General features: G+C 42.2%; 2 protein-coding genes across 2 annotated transcripts in view; one reads left to right on the top strand and one right to left on the bottom strand.

Annotated features, from left to right (window-relative positions):
- LOC124775306 (serpin B6-like) overlaps positions 1–20,075 on the bottom strand; it is a 278,486-nt gene that overhangs the window by 158,597 nt on the left and 99,814 nt on the right. The window lies entirely within an intron of this gene.
- Positions 8,904–20,075, top strand: part of LOC124775307 — a 314,651-nt gene continuing 303,479 nt past the window's right edge. Inside the window, exon 1 of the mRNA XM_047250143.1 lies at positions 8,904–9,020. The gene's annotated coding sequence lies outside the window, so the exon portion shown is untranslated. The remainder of the gene's footprint in view (positions 9,021–20,075) is intronic.

A 20,075-nucleotide genomic window follows, 5' to 3' on the forward strand; every position in this document is an offset into this window, starting at 1 on the left:
GAAAATAAAAAGCAGCAGAAATGAGAACAGCGAAAAACTTAACATCGGTATTGGTGATCACGAAGTAGATGAAGTTAAGGAATTCTGCTACCCTGACAGACAGAGCAAGGATCACATCAAAAGCCGACTAACATTGGCAAAAAGGGCATTCCTCGCCAAGGGAAGTCTACTAGTATGAAACATAGGCCTTAAGTTCAGGAAGAAATATCTGAGATTGTACGTTTGGAGCACTGCATTGTGTGGTAGGGAAACATGGACTGTGTGGAAATTGGACCAGAAGAGAATCGAGGCATTTGAGATGTGGTGTTACAGACGAATGTTGAAAATTAGGTGGGCTGAGAAGGAAAGGAATGAGGAGGTTCTGCAAAGAATCGGCGAGGAAAGGAACATGTGGTAAACACTGACAAGGAGGAGGGACAGGGTGACAGGACATCTGTTAAGACATCAGGGAATTAATTTCATGATAGTAGAGGGAGCTGTAAAGGGCAAAAACTGTAGAGGAAGACACAGATTTGAATATATACAGAAAACAATCGAGGATGTAGACTGCAAGTGCTACTCTGAGATGAAGAGGTTTGCACATGAGAGGAGTTTGTCCGCAGTTCGTGGTCGTGCGGTAGCGTTCTCGCTTCCCACGCCCGGGTTCCCGGGTTCGATTCCCGGCGGGGTCAGGGATTTTCTCTGCCTCGTGATGACTGGGTGTTGTGTGACGTCCTTAGGTTAGTTAGGTTTAAGTAGTTCTAAGTTCTAGGGGACTGATGACCATAGATGTTAAGTCCCATAGTGCTCAGAGCCATTTTTTTGAGAGGAGTTTGTGATGGGCCGCATCAAACCAGTCAGAAGACATATGACTCAAAACAAAAAAAAAAAAAAAAAAACAAAAAAAAGAAGGAAGAAACGAAAGAGAGATCAAAGTGCTTGGGTTTCCTGTTCCTGATGTTCCGGGCTAACCAGCCTAGAATGACCAGCCAGTACCGTTTGGGTTTTAGGTGGGTTGAGCTTTAACTCTGCATCCTGCATCCATTTTGATAGTGTACACAGGTTGATATTGAGATTGATAGCTTATTGGTTTTGCACTTAGATACAACTGAAAGCCATCAGCGTAACTCTGGTATTTGTAGCAGAACAAAACTGATGAGACATCACTGACATACAATGAAAAGTGCATGGTATGTAATAGTGAACCCTGGAGGATTCGTGGTGCTACCTGGTTCCATCGTGCTCTGCTCTCTGTGCATAAAGTGACAGATGCCAACCTGGATGAGGGAGTGAGTGAGCGAACCCTGTGGTCAGCGGCGGCAGCCTAAATACAAGCTATCGAGAGGGCGTTGGCGGCGCGTTGCTTGTGGGTGCGTCTCTGGCCTCTATCATGATAGGCACACTTGATCCAGCGACTACTAATCGATCTTTGGGCTTCATCTTTGCCAACCAGTATGTTGGCGCCAGCTTACTCCAGCACACTGCCAACATCCTGTCCCTAATCCATTGCATATTAAAACATTTCTATATGTCTTTCTTCCATTCACAGTGTCAAATTTGCGCCTGATGGCAAAAATTTGAACTAATTTTTCTCCACCGTAAATTGGTTCCACATTAATGCATTAGAATATCTACCAAGTTTCCGTGTCATACAATAATTACAGCCCACACTGGACCTCCATGATTAGCTGCACTTTAATTATAACTATCTGGTATGTAGATGTAAATCTTCTTCTTCTGTAGTGGTCAATCCAAGGATTGGTTTGCAACAGCTACAATCACAGCTTGTCTCCATTCTGTGCGTCTTTCAGCTTTTCTCTTCATTTCTTTATAGGTGTTACATCCCACATCTTTCACGATTTGATCCATGTACCTCAGTCGTGGTCTTCCTCTTGGTCTTTTTTCCCTCGACATATCCCTCTATGATTGTGTTCAGGAGTCCTTTATGTCTTAATAGATGGCCTGTAAATTGCACTCTTCTTTTAACAATGAAACTCCAGAAGCTTCTCTTCTCACCTGCTCTTTCCAGAACCACTTCGTTTGTGACTTTGTCGATACATTTTATTTTGAGCATGCGTCTATAGCACCACATTTCAAAAGAATTTAGCTTCTGGTCTTCCTCTGTCCCGAAAGTCCATGTTTCACACCCATAGTATGCCACACTCCACACATATGATTTCAAAAATCTTTTCCTGATTTCAAGGCTGATGCTCTTAGATGTTAATATGTTTTCCTTCTGGTTAAAAGCAGCCTTTGCTTGAGCTATTCTATTTCTCACTTCTGCCTTGCTCCTTCCATCCCTGGTAATATTACTGCCCAGATAAGTAAATTTATCAACTTGTTCAAGCAGTTCATTGCCTACATGAACTTGGAATTTCACTTGATCTTCTTTGTCACATGCCATTACTTTTGTTTTTGCTTTATTAATTCTCATATTATATTCTTCAACCATAACTTTATCCATTCTATTCAGTAGGACTACAAGATCTTCTTCACTTTCAGCCAGGACAGCTATATCATCGGCATATCTTATCATATCTATTCGTTGGCCATGAATTACTACACCTGTCTGCGAATTTTCCCTTACTCTTTTCAGCGCCTCTTCAATGTATACGTTAAAGATAATAGGGGATAGTGCGCAACCTTGTCGGACACCTTTCCGTATATGCACCTCTTCTTGTTTTGTCCGTCCACGGATAACTGCTGTCTCGTTCTTGTACAGGTTCCATATCATTTTTCTATCTTTATGGTCTATTCCTACTTTTTTGAGTACCTCATACATCTTATCCCATTTAACATTATCAAAGGCTTTCTCTACATCTACGAAAGCTATGTATGTTTTCAGGTTCTTATCTAGTCGTTTCTCTATTATTAGTTTTAGAGCAAATATTGCTTCTCTGGTTCCTCTATCTTTCCGGAATCCAAACTGGTCTTCGGAGAGTGTAGTTTCGACTTTTTGTTCTATGCGTTTTAGGATAATTGAGGTTAATATTTTAGAGGCGTGAGTAACTAGGCTGAGCGTCCTATAATTTTCACATCTTGTAGGTTTGCCTTCTTTGGAATGGGGATCATAATGTTTTTCTCAAAGTCTTTAGGAATTTTACCCTGCTTGTACATGCTGAAAACAAGATTATACAACTCCTGCTTCAGTTTTGCTCCTCCAGATTTCAGAAGTTCGGCTGGGATATTGTCTATACCAAGCGATTTGTTGTTTTTCAATTTTTCCAGAGCTAGTTCAAACTCTTCCTTTAATATAGGTTCACCTATGTTGTGTGCATCTACTTCTGTTTCTTCTTCCATGATGTTTTCAGACAGGTCTGGTCCGCTGTACAGTTTTCCTATATATTGTTTCCATCTTCTTGCAACTTCATCATCGTCATCCAACATATTGCCATTTTCATCCATCACAGCCCTACACTTGTTTCTTCTGTCTCCAAAGCAATGTCTCACATATTTATAGGCCTTGTCGATATTTCACTTGCTCATGTTGTCCTCAGCTGAAATACAGAGATCATCAAGGTATTTTTCTCTTGCTAGTTTTGCCTCTCTGTTGATTCTGTTTTTCAGACTCTGGTATTTCTCTTGGTCTTTCTTCTTCACAGAATTTTTTAATTTCCTTCTTTCTTCCATCATATTTCGTAGGTCATTAGTGATCCATTCCTTCCTTTTCTCTGTCCTTTCTTTTCCTATTACTTCTTCTGCTGCTTCTAAAATACCAGTTTTTATTTTTTCCCAGATGTAAATGTACCTATGCAAAACACTAATCTTTCTTCCATCTTGCAACGAACTATCCATTAACCAGTACCTCACCCAAAACAATAACAGAGTATCATCCATATAAATATATTAATATATTTTTTTTATTTAATCCATAATACATAGGAGTTTGCAATCGTTAAATTCTGTGTTGAGCCTACATTTTAACAGTAACATATTTCAGCTTATACTATAGTTCCAATTTAATTATGGCACTAAGTTATTGCTGTAGGACATAGTTGCAATTTGCATGCACATTGACATTATAAAGCTGGAAGGTATCCACGCTTTGTTGAACAGAATACATGTGCAATCAATTAAAAATTGTAATAATAGATGTAACACATCTGCTGTAGTAGGCAGATGGTCGAAAGTCAGTGCTAGCAAATAAATAAATAAATAAATAAATATTACCTAAAACAACTCTGCATTTTCAACGGTATAGCCTTCCTCTGACTATATTCCACCAGTCTTCTTTCCATTCAACAGCATTTTTGATGCACTTTTAACGATAGCCATGCTTTCGTCATCTCTGTCTGTTTTTGTTTCTCTTTCATCTCATCTGCTACCCTTATCTCATTATTTCTCCTGTCTTTGGACTGTCAGCTTCATATTCGTATCCTTTGGCACTGCTGACATGATTTCTACCTATATGCCGTTAGCCCCATTAGAAAGGAACGTTATGACATTAGAACAAATGTTACAATATTAATACTCTTAAATCAGTGTAATACCTAAAATCATTACGATAACTATTACTAAAATTACCATTGCCGTTATGTACAGTTCTTGTGTTATTCACAGTGCAGTGTCAGCTCTCTATTGTTGTCAACTTAGGTGTAACAGAGGACGATTACTGTCATTTATATGAAATACATAAATAAATTAAATAATCATATGGGTACTAATGCAATTTGAAAGTCTCTAAATCAAAAAGTTTTTTTCGGCAGCCTCATACCACATAAACTGAGTGTGTGCAATGCTTGTTGCTTTCTGAAAATAATAAATAAATTATACTTGTACTTGACCACTGTAAGGGCAATGCCGACACAGTAATGCACAACTTGGCGCTATACCAGTTATATTTCAAATGATAGAGCACAGCAGTCAGTCGTCGTTTTCTTGCAGGTTTTATTCGGCAAATCTAAATTTCCGCTAGTGCCTAGCCATTATAAATGCACCATTTAATGGTATCAATGCATGTTCTAGTACGTCAGACTGCTGTTATTTGGGCTTCTGTCACAGTTCGTTGAAGACTTGAAATTCCTATGAACACCTGCTGTACTGTGTGTTGTGGCATAGCCGTCCGCCGTGGCCGAGCGGTTCTAGGCACTTCAGTCTGGAACCGCGCTGCTGCTACGGTCGCAGGTTCGAATCCTGCCTCGGGCATGGGTGTGTGTGATGTCCTTAGGTTAGTGAGGTTTAAGTAGTTTTAAGGCTAGGAGACTGATGACCTCAGATGTTAAGTCCCATAGTGCTCAGAGCCATTGAACCATTCTTTTTTGTTGTGGCATATTTTTTTAACTACGGACTGTTTACTGTTAAGTCGCATAGTGCTCAGAGCCATTGAACCATTCTTTTTTGTTGTGGCATATTTTTTTTTTAACTATGGACTGTTTACTGTCTAATCAGCATTTTATTCGGGTATTTCATACAGGAAGAAATTTGCTTTGTTATCTCTATGCGCTCACTGGTTAAACTCGTACAAATAAATTTTCATCATGCAAACTGCGAATAATGTTACTGTTGCTGGGCAGACCGTCCCACTTCACAGCCTTCTCACTTGACTGCAACTCAAGTCAAGTCTTAGAATGAAGCACTTTATGATAATATCTATTATTTTTGAGAGATGCATATGGAGCCTGAAGATGATGTAGCGGAATGCCGAAACTAAAGTAAAGTCAAAATAAAATAAGATCTCAATTACACAGCTGTTGGGGAATTTCATTAATAATTACTCAAATAGTTGGTTCATTATGGGCACCAGAAGTGTCGACGAGATGCTGTACAGCACCAGACTTGCTCCTGGTGGCCAATATCGGAAGTAAGGTTTTTCCAGCTTAAATTGGTTCCATATTAAGGCATTAGCATTTCTAACAAGTTTCGCTGCTATACGATGCTTACATCCCACACTGGACGTCCATGAGTAGCTGCACTTCAGTTATACTCACCCAGAACATTCTCTGGAAGCTACCACATGGCGCGTGGCGGAGGGTACGCTGTACCACTGCTAGTCATTTCTTTTCCTGTTTCGTTCACTAAGAGAGCCAGGGAATAGCTGTATGTCTCTGTATGAGCCCAGCTTATTCTTATCTTTGTGATCCTTACGCGAAATGTATGTTGGTGACAGTAGAATCGTTCTAGTCCTCTAAATTCTGTCAAGATAAAATAGTCATTCCTTCATGGATTCCCACTTGAATTCACATACGATCTCTGTAACACTTACTTGTTGATTAAACCTAGCGGTAACAAATCTAGTAGCTCACTACTGAATCACTCGGACGTCTTCCTTTTTTTTCCCAATCGGACATGATGACGATCCCAAACACTCGATCAGCAGTTAAGAATTTATGGCGCTAGTGGTCTCCTTTACAGATGAACCACACTCTCGTAAAATTCTCCGAATGAACCGTAGTGGAGTATGCGCCTTCCCTACCACCATCCTTACGTGTGTGTGTTCCCTTTCATACCGCATGGCAACGTTACGCCTAGATATTTAATCGACTTGATGTGACCCGCCAGGGTTGCCGAGAGTGCTAATGCGCTGCTTCCTGGACTCGGATAGGCGCGCCGGCCCCGGATCGAATCTGCCCTGCGGATTAACGACGAGGACCGGTGTGCCGGCCAGCCTAGATGTGGTTTTTAGGCGGTTTTCCACATCCCGCTAGGTCAACACCGGGCTGGTCCCCAAGTTCCGCCTCCGTTACACGACTCAAAGACATTTGAAGATATTCGCACTATTTCATGACTTACACTAGACGCAGACAGCTGGAGTACACTACTTCTGTCCCGGGGGGTTCGGGGTGGCGGCAGGAAGGGCATCTGGCCACCCTCTTCAATTAACACTGCCAGATCCGTACTAACAAAGCCGACACCGCGTTGGAGCAGGACAAGGCCCCGAGAAAGAAAGAAAGAAAGAAAGAATTTAATCGACGTGATGTGTCAAGCAGTACACTACTAATGCTATATTCGAACATTATATGCGATCGTTTTTCGTACTCATTTACGTTAACTTACATTTTTCTACATTTACAGCAAACTGTCCACTAAACGAACTAGATATTTTGTTTAAGTCATCTTGTATCCTCCTTCAGTCACTCAACGACGATTGCTTCCCGTACACTGCAGCATCATCAGTGAACAACCGCAGATTGCTGCTCACCTTGTCTGTTAGATCACTTATGTATACGTAGAATGAGAGTGGTCCTGTCACTTCCCTGGGGCACCCCATGTGTGTGATGAACACTCGCAGTCGAGGACAGCTTACTGGATTGTATTGCTTAAGAAGTAATCAAGCCACTCACATATCTAGGAACCACTTTCGTACACTCGTACATTCGTTAACAGTCTGCAGTGTGTAATGTCACATTACGACGCAGAGAGATACAATACTTCAAATTCTGCGCATAAGATTAAATTAAGAGGAATGTAGAAAATAATATCTGTACTGCCCATATTTGATTCACTTTTGTTTCGTACTCCAAGAAGGAGCCAAAAACTCTCGCTTGTTACTTGTATGTGACGATGCGTTTTTTTTTTTTTAAGTGTGCATCAAGTCAGCCATATTGTCAGTATTAATGATTTGTGCGACGAGAGTAAGAAAAGTCTTATTGTCTCGTGAATAAAATAGTGAAAAATATTCCAGTCTTACGAGAATTACTTCAATCGACGTGGGATTGTAGTACTTCGCTCCACTGTCTTCGCTAAAGAAGCCGACGCCACCTTAGGAAGATACGAACGGTCAACAAACAGAAGAACATTTATGGCGACCAATGTTTAAGGTGAGAACTCTGAATAAATCGACAACGAAGTAAAATTCCAAAATATTGTTAATCGGAAATGTACATTATATTTCAGGCAAAATTCAATCAGCACTGAATTTGTCAGCATTCAAAGCCAGTCCTTACAGTCCATAAAAGCCTTTCAAAAATTCTGAAGTTAAAGTTCCATATCCATATTTTTTTCTTTTCAAAAAATCAATAAATTTAATTTTTTTTTACTTATTCCGCCACAAGTGGGGCACCGTGTCAAAAGCTTTCTGAAAATACTGTATAGGAATATAGAATCCACCTGTTGTCGTTCATCCATAGTTCGCAGGATGTCACGTGAGATAAGCTCGGGTTCAAATGGCTCTGAGCACTATGGGACTTAACATCTATGGTCATCAGTCCCCTAGAACATAGAACTACTTAAACCTAACTAACCTAAGGATTTCACACAACACCCAGCCATCACGAGGCAGAGAAAATCCCTGACCCCGCCGGGAATCGAACCCGGGAACCGTGAGATAAGCGCAGGCTAGGTTTCGCACGAGGAATGCTTTCTAAAACAGTGCTGAATCCCGAACAGAAGTTTTTCCATCTCAAAGAAATTTGTTCTGAGAATACGTTCAAGATTTCTGCAGAAAACGATTGTTGTATGCTTTGCGCCTTGACAAGCCAAGACGATTGACAGATAAGATTTTGTATTACGGTTATGAAATTATTATAGGTATTTGACAAGTGAAGAGAGGCACTGTCGTTACCAGTAAATAAGAAACCGACGTAGCGAACAGAGCATGTGAAAATCACGTCGTCTGTCCGGTCGCATCCGCCCTAACAGTGCGCAGTGATCGAACTCAATGTTAGGCTTGCGCAAGCATTTGTGGTTGCCACGAATGGTGAGAAGTCTTCTTGAACTACGACTGCTCCGGCGAGGCCAATGACCGGACTAGTTATACTTTTTACCACCGTGGTCGAGATGAATACTGTGCGCTATAAAGTGGCCTTACGGTCCCATTTACAGGTTGAGGCACCTGATAACGGCGGCTGGAGTTATCTAATCTGTCGGCCCGATCTCAAGGCGATGCTCTCAGCTGACGTACGCCGTACGCAGGCGGTGAGCGGTACATGGCGTGGCGTCGTACAGAACTGCGGGCTCCCAGCAGCGAGTCGCCTCACTGAGGCGCAGACGTGAACGCCGGTGCTGCCACCTGACAGAACTCCACGGGACCTCTCACACCTCGCGTCGGCTGCTACGCGACCAGACGTGTGGCGGCAGAAGGCAACTACTGTAGCTGTTAATAGGTGAGTAGCGCGCACCGCCAACTACTGCACACCTCACACTGCTGCTGGCGCCACTTAACAGCTGCAGTGGCGTGGCGCCCTGTTTCTGGACAACAAGAAAGTCTGCGGCACAGTTGCGTGTAGTCGCAGACGGCACCAGTAAACAGACAGACCGAGATAGCGTCAAAATATGCTCCGCGTTTAGCGCAGGTACTCGGAAAGGGCGCTCTCTGCCACAACCTAAACGTCGAGCAATAACTGAACGTGGACGGACGACTTGTGCAACAATGCTCTTGTCTAAATAAAACCTATTACCTTCTAAATTCTCATTTCTGTTTTTCTTCATTTCTCGTCAAGGCCTTCATACTCTGTTGGTTTCTAATGTGTCTCTACAGTATTCCTTCATTACTTCCCTGAGTGTCTTCTACCTGCTGTCCGACCTTTAAAAACTTGTTTGTTTTCCCCTCCCGCATTCAATTCTCGCATCATTATACACAAATAACCAAAGAATATCTTCTCTTTCTAAATGGTTTTTTTAAAGTTTGCGCCGGCCTGAGTGGCCGAGCGGTTCTAGGCGCTACAGTCTGGAACCGCGCGACCGCTACGGTCGCAGGTTCGAATCCTCCTCGGGCATGGATGTGTGTGATGTCCTTAGGTTAGTTAGGTTTAAGTAGTTCTAAGTTCTAGGGGACTGATGACCTCAGCAGTTAGGTCTCATAGTGCTCAGAGCCATTTGAACCATTTTTAAAGTTTCCGTTTTCCCATGCATGTAAATATTAGTTCCCAGTTTCCAGGAGTCCATCGTTTTTAGAAGACTCATTTTCTATACAATTGTTCTTTACAAGACTTACTGTTTTTCCAAGTTATTGAACATTATGCATTTATTGCGTATGTGGATTGTGGTATGATTACTGTATTGTAATGCTTATTTTCAATTCGGTAAAGTAACATTTCGCATTGTGGTAAATTCGCCTTGTGGTACAATAGCCTTTTTCCATCTTGTCTGTCTGCAACTAAACAGAAAACTTTTCTAAATATTTCTGTGAATTACTTATTGCAAATAATTCAGTTCTTTCGCCATTTACATTTGACCTTTATTTTTTTTTCAAAATAATTATGTAGTCTCTGTTGCAGGTATTTATTTTAAAACTGACGCGTTTCGCCACTAGTGGCGCATCTTCAGAATTTCTGTAAATTAACAATAACGCATGTATTACATAAAGTTGTGACCTTGGGCTCATCCAGCCCCAACTAAGTTGCTACTGACTTAAGTAAATTATAAAACAAACTTGCCGTAGACAGCGGAAACCACACTAGTCAAAACGCAAACATTGAATGTAACGTAACCGCAGTCGTCAAATTTAAATCCAGGTGACTTAAAAGGCAAATAAATTTGTAGAAAAATTCCTTCTAAAACAGATAACTAGTACAAAGACTTAACGTATCTATGGACATGAAGAACCTAACCAGGAACTGTTAGACAGTCACACTCACCAAATCATGGAGAAAACCGGTTGTGGTTACGGTTACGGTGAACGGGCGTAACGCACAATAGTCAACAATAACTGCGACGGGCAGCGTGTTGGCTGCGACAGTGGCCGCGTGCTGACCTTACACAAACGAAATGCTGGTTGTATGCGTCAAGCGGGTGGCGCTAGTTGTGCTTTGTATGTGGCCATCATTTACGTATTGATGGATAATTAAAAACAATGGTACAAGATAGTGCCGGAAGTACACAGATTAAATAAATTAATAGTTCATACATAATACATTAAAAGTTGTTAAGACATATATGAAGTTGAAAATCAAAAGCGTAAACACAATGTCATAATGGCGAGTGACACACGGAAATCCTGTTGATGGTTATTTAGCCATAGAGGAACCACCTAGTGACATTTTTGTAAAGCTGTCATCAAAGAGTGATAAAAAAAGTTGTCCTTAGAGGTAAGTTGCACATTGAGACTTAAATCTTCCGAATGCTTCAAAAATTTGGTTTTTTCAAATTCTTCTAGTAGTATTAGCTTTTTACCTTTAGTTGCCACGTGTAGGATTTGTAAAGAATCTATTGTTGATTCATCATGCCCGATAACCCTTAGAGCTCCGCAAACAAACAACTGTTTCCCACAGTGCCCCTCATAGTAGGTAAATGCTCACGAAGACGCTTTCCAACCCCGCGTCCCGTTTGTCCGGCGTATGCACGAGAGCATTAGGCTCATGTTAGTTTGTAGACCTCGGAATTAGCAACGCGATATCTACTAGGTAGTTTGTCATGGATAAGTTGGTACTGAATCCGATACCGGGTGAAATAAGAGATTCTAACACATCTTCTTAAGCAGATCTAGAAGTCTGTATGGAACGTTACCCACAAGTGGAAAAGTGATGAAAGTACACTCAGACGTATTATAAGAAAGGTGGAGAAAATTATTCACAGTGGCTAATTTCGAGTGGTGCTTCCTATCTACAAGACTGGGGCTATAACTCTTAGAGTATTCGATATATTTCAGATTATCGATTTCAAGTTTTAAAGATTCGTGACTTGGCTGAGTATTAGTAGCTCGATCAACCATGGACAAAAAGAAACTGTGTTTATGAGCTACTGTGTGACGCGAGATTGCACTGATAACAGCATCACTTTTTGTAGGTCTGAGAAAAATGTCGTTTTTAATGCGCCCTTCCATTAATTGAAGTTTTAAATCCCAATACTTCAATGACAGATTTGATGCCATTAGTTGGCGCGTTAAAGTTAGTTTAGGGGGAAAGCCACAAAATTCGTCCACAACGGTACTTGCATCTTTACCCGGACTGTTAAAAATGATAGAAATATCATCGACATATCTACAGTAGTACAATATTTCTGCTTAAAATAACTGCATTCTTAACTGTTGATGAATATGTCTGCTTGATGACCCGCTAAACAACTGCCCATGGCTAACCCATCTTTTTGCATATATACGCAGTTGTTAAAAGAGAAGTAGTTACAGGAAGTGGCGACACTAAGGAGAGCTATTAGCTAATCATTTTCATCCTGTGCGAGGGAACTTTTCTTAGCTAAAATCTGGAAAGTGTGTTATTGTTGCTGAACCAGTCCGTAAATAAAATAGAGAAGCATATTTTTACCAATATCTGACTATTTTTCATAAAAAAAATTTGGTATTTGCACAGACATTCTTAAATCTACTTTTGTTGGCTCCCTTCTTCAAGAAACTGACTTGCAATTCAGGATTTGTCCATGAACCATGGACCTTGCCGTTGGTGGGGAGGCTTGCGTGCCTCAGCGATACAGATAGCCGTACCGTAGGTGCAACCACAATGGAGGGGTATCTGTTGAGAGGCCAGACAAACGCGTGGTTCCTGAAGAGGGGCAGCAGCCTTTTCAGTAGTTGCAAGGGCAACAGTCTGGATGATTCACTGATCTGGCCTTGTAACAATAACCAAAACGGCCTTGCTGTGCTGGTACTGCGAACGGCTGAAAGCAAGGGGAAACTACAGCCGTAATTTTTCCCGAGGGCATGCAGCTTTACTGTATGATTAAATGATGATGGCGTCCTCTTGGGTAAAATATTCCGGAGGTAAAATAGTCCCCCATTCGGATCTCCGGGCGGGGACTACTCACGAGGATGTCGTTATCAGGAGAAAGAAAAATGGCGTTCTACGGATCGGAGCGTGGAATGTCAGATCCCTTCATCGGGCAGGTAGGTTAGAAAATTTAAAAAGGGAAATGGATAGGTTGAAGTTAGATATAGTGGGAATTAGTGAAGTTCGGTGGCAGGAGGAACAAGACTTCTGGTCAGGTGACTACAGGGTTATAAACACAAAATCAAATAGGGGTAATGCAGGAGCAGGTTTAATAATGAATAGGAAAATAGGAATGCGGGTAAGCTACTACAAACAGCATAGTGAACGCATTATTGTGGCCAAGATAGATACGAAGCCCACACCTACTACAGTAGTACAAGTTTATATGCCAACTAGCTCTGCAGATGACGAAGAAATTGAAGAAATGTATGATGAAATAAAAGAAATTATTCAGATTGTGAAGGGAGACGAAAATTTAATAGTCATGGATGACTGGAATTCGAGTGTAGGAAAAGGAAGAGAAGGAAATGTAGTAGGTGAATATGGATTGGGGGTAAGAAATTAAAGAGGAAGCCGCCTGGTAGAATTTTGCACAGAGCACAACATAATCATACCTAACACTTGGTTTAAGAATCATGAAAGAAGGTTGTATACATGGAAGAACCCTGGAGATACTAAAAGGTATCAGATAGATTATATAATGGTAAGACAGAGATTTAGGAACCAGGTTTTAAATTGTAAGACATTTCCAGGGCCAGATGTGGACTCTGACCACAATCTATTGGTTATGACCTGTAGATTAAAACTGAAGAAACTGCAAAAAGGTGGGAATTTAAGGAAATGGGACCTTGATAAACTGAAAGAACCAGAGGTTGTACAGAGTTTCAGGGAACAATTGACACGAATGGGGGAAAGAAATACAGTAGAAGAAGAATGGGTAGCTTTGAGGGATGAAGTAGCGAAGGCAGCAGAGGATCAAGTAGGTAAAAAGACGAGGGCTAGTAGAAATCCTTGGGTAACAGAAGAAATATTGAATTTAATTGATGAAAGGAGAAAATATAGAAATGCAGTAAATGAAGCAGGCAAAAAGGAATACAAACGTCTCAAAAATGAGATCGACAGGAAGTGCAAAATGGCTAAGCAGGGATGGCTAGAGGACAAATGCAAGGATGTAGAGGCCTATCTCACTAGGGGTAAGATAGATACTGCCTACAGGAAAATTAAAGAGTCCTTTGGAGAAAGGAGAACCACTTGTATAAATATCAAGAGCTCCGATGGAAACCCAGTTCTAAGCAAAGAAGGGAAAGCAGAAAGGTGGAAGGATTGTATAGAGGGTCTATACAAGGGCGATGTACTTGAGGACAATATTATGGAAATGGAAGAGGATCTAGATGAAGATGAAATGGGAGATACGATACTGCGTGAAGAGTTCGACAGAGCACTGAAAGACCTGAGTCGAAACAAGGCCCCCGGAGTAGACAGCATTCCATTGGGAGAGCCAGTCCTGACTCTACCATCTGGTGAGCAAGATGTATGAAACGGGCGAAATACCATCAGACTTCAAGAAGAATATAATAATTCCAATCCCAAAGAAAGCAGGTGTTGACAGACGTGAAAATTACCGAACAATCAGTTTAATAAGTCACAGCTGCAAAATACTAACACGAATTCTTTATAGACGAATGGAAAAACTAGTAGAAGCCACCCTCGGGGAAGATCAGTTTGGATTCCGTAGAAACACTGGAACACATGAGGCAATACTGACCTTACGACTTATCCTAGAAGAAAGATTAAGGAAAGGCAAACCTACGTTTCTAGCATTTGTAGACTTAGAGAAAGCTTTTGTCAATGTTGACTGGAATAATCTCTTTCAAATTCTAAAGGTGGCAGGGGTACAATACAGGGAGCGAAAGGCTATTTACAATTTGTACAGAAACCAGATGGCAGTTGTAAGAGTCGAGGGGCATGAAAGGGAAGCAGTGGTTGGGAAGGGAGTGAGACAGGGTTGTAGCCTATCCCCGATGTTGTTCAATCTGTATATTGAGCAAGCAGTAAAGGAAACAAAAGAAAAATTCGGAGTAGGTATTAAAATTCATGGAGAAGAAATAAAAACTTTGAGGTTCGCCGATGACATTATAATTCTGTCAGAGACAGCAAAGGACTTGGAAGAGCAGTTGAATGGAATGGACAGTGTCTTGAAAGGAGGATATAAGATGAACATCAACAAAAGCAAAACAAGGATAATGGAATGTAGTCTAATTAAGTCGGGTGATGCTGAGGGAATTAGATTAGGAAATGAGACACTTCAAGTAGTAAAGGAGTTTTGCTATTTGGGGAGCAAAATAACTGATGATGGTCGAAGTAGAGAGGATATAAAATGTAGACTGGCAATGGCAAGGAAAGCATTTCTGAAGAAGAGAAATTTGTTAACGTCGAGTATAGATTTAAGTGTCAGGAAGTCATTTCTGAAAGTATTTGTATGGAGTGTAGCCATGTATGGAAGTGAAACATGGACGATAAATAGTTTGGACAAGAAGAGAATAGAAGCTTTGGAAATGTGGTGCTACAGAAGAATGTTGAAGATTAGATGGGTGGATCACATAACTAATGAGGAAGTATTGAATAGGATTGGGGAGAAGAGAAGTTTGTGGCACAACTTGACCAGAAGAAGGGATCGGTTGGTAGGACATGTTCTGAGGCATCAAGGGATCACCAATTTAGTATTGGAGGGCAGCGTGGAGGGTAAAAATCGTAGAGGGAGACCAAGAGATGAACGCACTAAGCAGATTCAGAAGGTAGGTACTGGGAGATGAAAAAGCTTGCACAGGATAGAGTAGCATGGAGAGTTGCATCAAACCAGTCTCAGGACTGAAGACCACAACAACAACAACAAGGAAGTATAGCGAAATTATCAACAAGTGAGATTCAGCTTACTTTAAGAACTTCCTTCTATTTCACCGAAATTACACGTAAAAATGAAATGAGCGTATGGCATCATTGGGGGGGGGGGGGGGGGGGAGGCTCCATTCAGGGAAATTCGGCCGCCACCGGTAAACTTTAATGTTGGGAGAATTTTCTATTTGAGCTTCCTAACATTTTCTCTAGAATGCCACTGAAGGGTAGGGGAAATGAATCATCACCTTACCTTTTTCTTGTATTTGTTTGTAAGGGTTTTGATATTTCGGCCATAGGGTGGTCTGAAGCTTTGGTTGTACCTGTAAACGATCCATGTATTAAGCGGATTACCTTTGTTAAAATGGACTGAAGTTATGAACATGTTATTGAAATTCAGTAGTCTGTGACGAATTGCTTCACACAAGGTGTGTAAATTCTAAACCGAACTGACGTTCATCCAACTGTCGAGTTTGCCCGCATCTCGTGGTCGTGCGGTAGCGTTCTCGCTTCCCACGCCCGGGTTCCCGGGTTCGATTCCCGGCGGGGTCAGGGATTTTCTCTGCTTCGTGATGGCTGGGTGTTGTGTGATGTCCTTAGGTTAGTTAGGTTTAAGTAGTTCTAAGTTCTAGGGGACTGATGACCATAGATGTTAAGTCCCATAGTGCTCAGAGCCATTTGAACCATCTAGCCAACTGTCAAGTTTGTTCTATTCAGCAAACATTTCGAGTCTACAGTATTAGCAAGTCGAAAACGGAATATGACATTTTGTTTCTCACTTTTCTTACGGATGAATCAATTATTGTCACTTTCCATTGTTCTAGGAACTCATCTGTATTACATGTTTCTTCACAGATTATTTGTAGATACTTTCTAACTTTTGTTGGTACCTTATTAAAAGTTCAGAACTTCTGTACACTATGTAATAGTATTATTATTTTTTAGTGTTTTAATTACTTCCTTATTTCATCATTGCTGGTTGGCAGATTTTCCATAATTTCCGTATGTAAATTATAACTTATATTTTTATGGGTGGGTAAAAAGCAGCTCAAAGTACTTGGCAAGTATTTCATAATTCTTAGCATTCTTTAAGCTAGATCCACTACTTTCATCTCTACAGCAAATGCCTGGAAACTGTAGAACTGTCGCATAGTTTTCGTATCCAAGAGGGTTTCACAAGAATAACGTTGCTGTTCTTTCAGACCGTCCCATTTAAGTTACCCAGGCAGGCCTGTTACGCTTTCATACATGCTATAGCGATCTGTCACTTTCCTGGAAGCGGATTTCCATATTCGTTCGGTGTCGGCCGTCACGCCTACTGGAAAAGGACCCCGAACACTGGAAGTCTTGCCTGCGATCCTTTACAGCTGCACTACATTTCCCTAGAACCCTTCCGAAAAATCTGGGTCTTCCTTTTGCATTCTCCTTCCTCTGATTCTATGTGTTTTCGACCTAATTCTTGTTGTCTCACAATATTTATCCTAGAGATTTAAAGAATGTGACAGCCTCCAGAAGCTTGATGCTGACGTTGTAACCTGAGACTAGTGCGTCCTTGTGGGAATCACTTTGCATTTCTTGACCTTAAACACAACAGTGATTCATTTCAAAAGCTTAATTACTGCCTAAGTGGTTTTCTATGTCCTCAGAATTAGCCTGCGAACCATGTATTAAGGGCAACAGGTAGATTCCTTATTCCTAGATTTCCGAAAAGCGTTGGACTGGGTGCCATACTGCAGACTGTTAAAGAAGGTATGGGCGTAGAGAGTAGATTTCCAGATATGTGAGTGGTTCGAAGACTTCGTAAGTAATACACTACGCAACAGAATTAAAGGATCACTTTTTCGAAACCCCTTTAATTCCCGCCTCCTGCAACGCTTAAGTTTGAAAGTTGGTTCAAAGATGCGTACAGCTCTGTAACGGTGCAAAAGCGTGCCGCAGCGACACGTCACCCTTGATCCCGGCGACGCTTCAAACAGCAAGCTGTCGACACATGTGAAAAAAAGGCCAGGGCTCAAAAGTTCATGTGACGTGTAAAGTGGGTTAATGATGTCACATTGGAACCAAACTTCACCACAATTCCGCCCAACGTCACGCTGGACGTGAGAATGTTGTCACAGCCCCTCTTAGCCAAAATTCACCTCTTCTTTTGACGCCTCTGCAATGGAGGTTAGAACCGTAAAACCCAGCATTGAAATCCACCAGTTTTCTTATGAGTGGCCGAGGAAAATACTCCGGACACAGCGCCGTTCAGAAGTGGCACGAAGAGGCCTCAGAGGGTGACACAAAGGGTCCCAAGGAAACCACCTGTTTGCATGTGGCTTTTGTTCGTACATATTTCGCGGCCGCAACGACAATTAGCATTGCAATGAGGAGCAAGAAGACATTCTTCACAACGTTTGGCACTGCTGGCACCCTCGGACTTCCAACCCTTCCCTAAGGGTATTTAAGGGACTATATCCCCCTTAAACGTGATGTGACCCCTTTGGAGAGCAGCGCGACCACGATTTAAGCTCTCGTGTACAAGTTGGAACCAGGAACCACTAGGCACCGTTAAAAACATTCGACGAAATTTGAACGTGATCCGAAGCATCAAAGGACGCTTATGATTTATCATCCCTCGTATTTCGCATCCTCCTGTGGCGTGATCGTGTCGTATCTTGACGAAATAATGACTTGTACGTTATTACACTTCAGGCAATTTGAAGCCATCAAGGGCATTCCAAGGTACGAAATCCGAGATACAATGCAGAGAGCAGGCAAAAGTGGTAGCGTTTAGGTTACCAGAGATAAATAGTAAGACTAGAGCTGTAAAAATTGCAGACGCTCTGTGCAGCTGTCCCATGCGAGAAGTTTCACTTCAGAGAATTAATTGGTAAGACCATCCAGCGCCTAAACACTGTCGTAAGGCGTCACTGAAGAAGATGGTCACGAAAAGGCACTTCTTAGCAGAGGCAGTAAGCTTGATTCTTGCTCCTGAGAACTGCAACGTCAGTGGGTTTGCACAGGTTAGAGTGCTAAAATATCAGCCCCCACACACAGAAGAGCGGAGCGCGGGGCCAAGTGACGTAAAACACTGTCGTTGCTGGCCATAGTAGGAGTGGCAGTGACGTTTAACTTTCAGCTGAAGGCTGTTGATACCAAACTTGGGGTTTGTTAATGTAAAATACAGAAGCATCCCTACCTACCTGCCGGCAGATGGGGCCGAGCGGTTCTAGGCGCTACAGTCTAGAACCGCGCGACCGCTACGGTCGCAGGTTCGAATCCTGCCTCGGGCATGGATGTGTGTGATGCCCTTAGGTTAGTTAGGTTTAAGTAGTTCTAAGTTCTAGGGGACTGATGACCTCAGAAGTTAAGTCCCGTAGTGCTGAGAGCCATTTGAACCATTTGAACCTACCTACCTACCGAGTAGAAGTACGGGGGGAACCTAAATGTGGCTGGCCAGGGGCGTCCTGGACGTGCAGAACGACTCGCCAGATTGGCTGAAGTTTGTCAAGTGTCAGTGGATTAGCAGGTCGACTACAGGAAGGCAGAAATGGTGCCCCGCCATGATTCTTTAAAAACCCGTGTTTCTGTATTCAGACAGAAGTTCACAGTCAGAACGCTGGGGCGGCCACTCGGTGTCGCTCGTGGCCAGCCTCGGTAAGCTCCGGTTTACTCACTTGGAGTGCTGCTCTCAAATTTGTACTTAAAGTGCTGCTAGTGTTCGCTACCTCCGTTAGCATCCGTCCACATGGCTTCAGATTCTTACTTCTGTTGTGCAACTAATTGCCTCCTTTCCTTTTTCCAATGTTTAGAATGAGCCTTCAGTGTAGTAGTTAGTCTGGTCACAAATAAATAGTGCTAATCAGACCCCTGAATTCCACGAGTCTCCTGCTGCAAGTATCCTGTCGGGTCACAAAATCCGCATCTCTCGTTGATGTCCTGTGACAATGTTTGGAGCTGATCCAAGTCATGATCACTTTTTTGAAACCCCGTAATTCCCACTCATTGCGACGCTTAAGTTTGGAATTTGGCCCGAAGGTGCGTACAATCTTTCTCTGTAATGGTGCAAAAGCATGCCCCCCTGCGGCGTCACCCTCGGATTCAGCTACGCTTCAAACAGTATGGATTCGACACACACGAAAAGAAAAAAAAAGCCACAGCTCAGAGTTCATGTGACCTGCAATCTGGTTTGATGATGTCACATTGGCACCAAACTTCACCAGAATTCTGTCCAATGGCACCGTGGACGTGGCCCTCTTACTCAAATTTCACTACTTCTTTTGACGCCTGTGCAATAGAGGTTAGAACAGCAACGAGGAAAACACTCCGGACACAGCGCCGTTCAGAAGTGGCACGAAGGGGCCTCAGTTGGTGACATAAAGGATTTCAAGGAAACCACCTGTTTCCCTTTGGCGTTTGTTCTTGCACATTTCGAAAACGACAATTCGCACTGCGATGAGGAACAGGAACACGTTCTTCACAATCTTTGACACTGTTAGGATGCACGGGCGTTTCACCCCTTCTCTAAAGATACTGAGGGGTTGCATCACTATAGAACGTGGTCGCACCCGTTTGGAGCCCAGCGAGACCGCAATTTTTGCTCTCATGTACAGGTTGGAACCCCTA

The sequence above is a fragment of the Schistocerca piceifrons genome, chromosome 2, assembly GCF_021461385.2.
Source record: "Schistocerca piceifrons isolate TAMUIC-IGC-003096 chromosome 2, iqSchPice1.1, whole genome shotgun sequence".
Lineage (NCBI taxonomy): Eukaryota > Metazoa > Arthropoda > Insecta > Orthoptera > Acrididae > Schistocerca > Schistocerca piceifrons.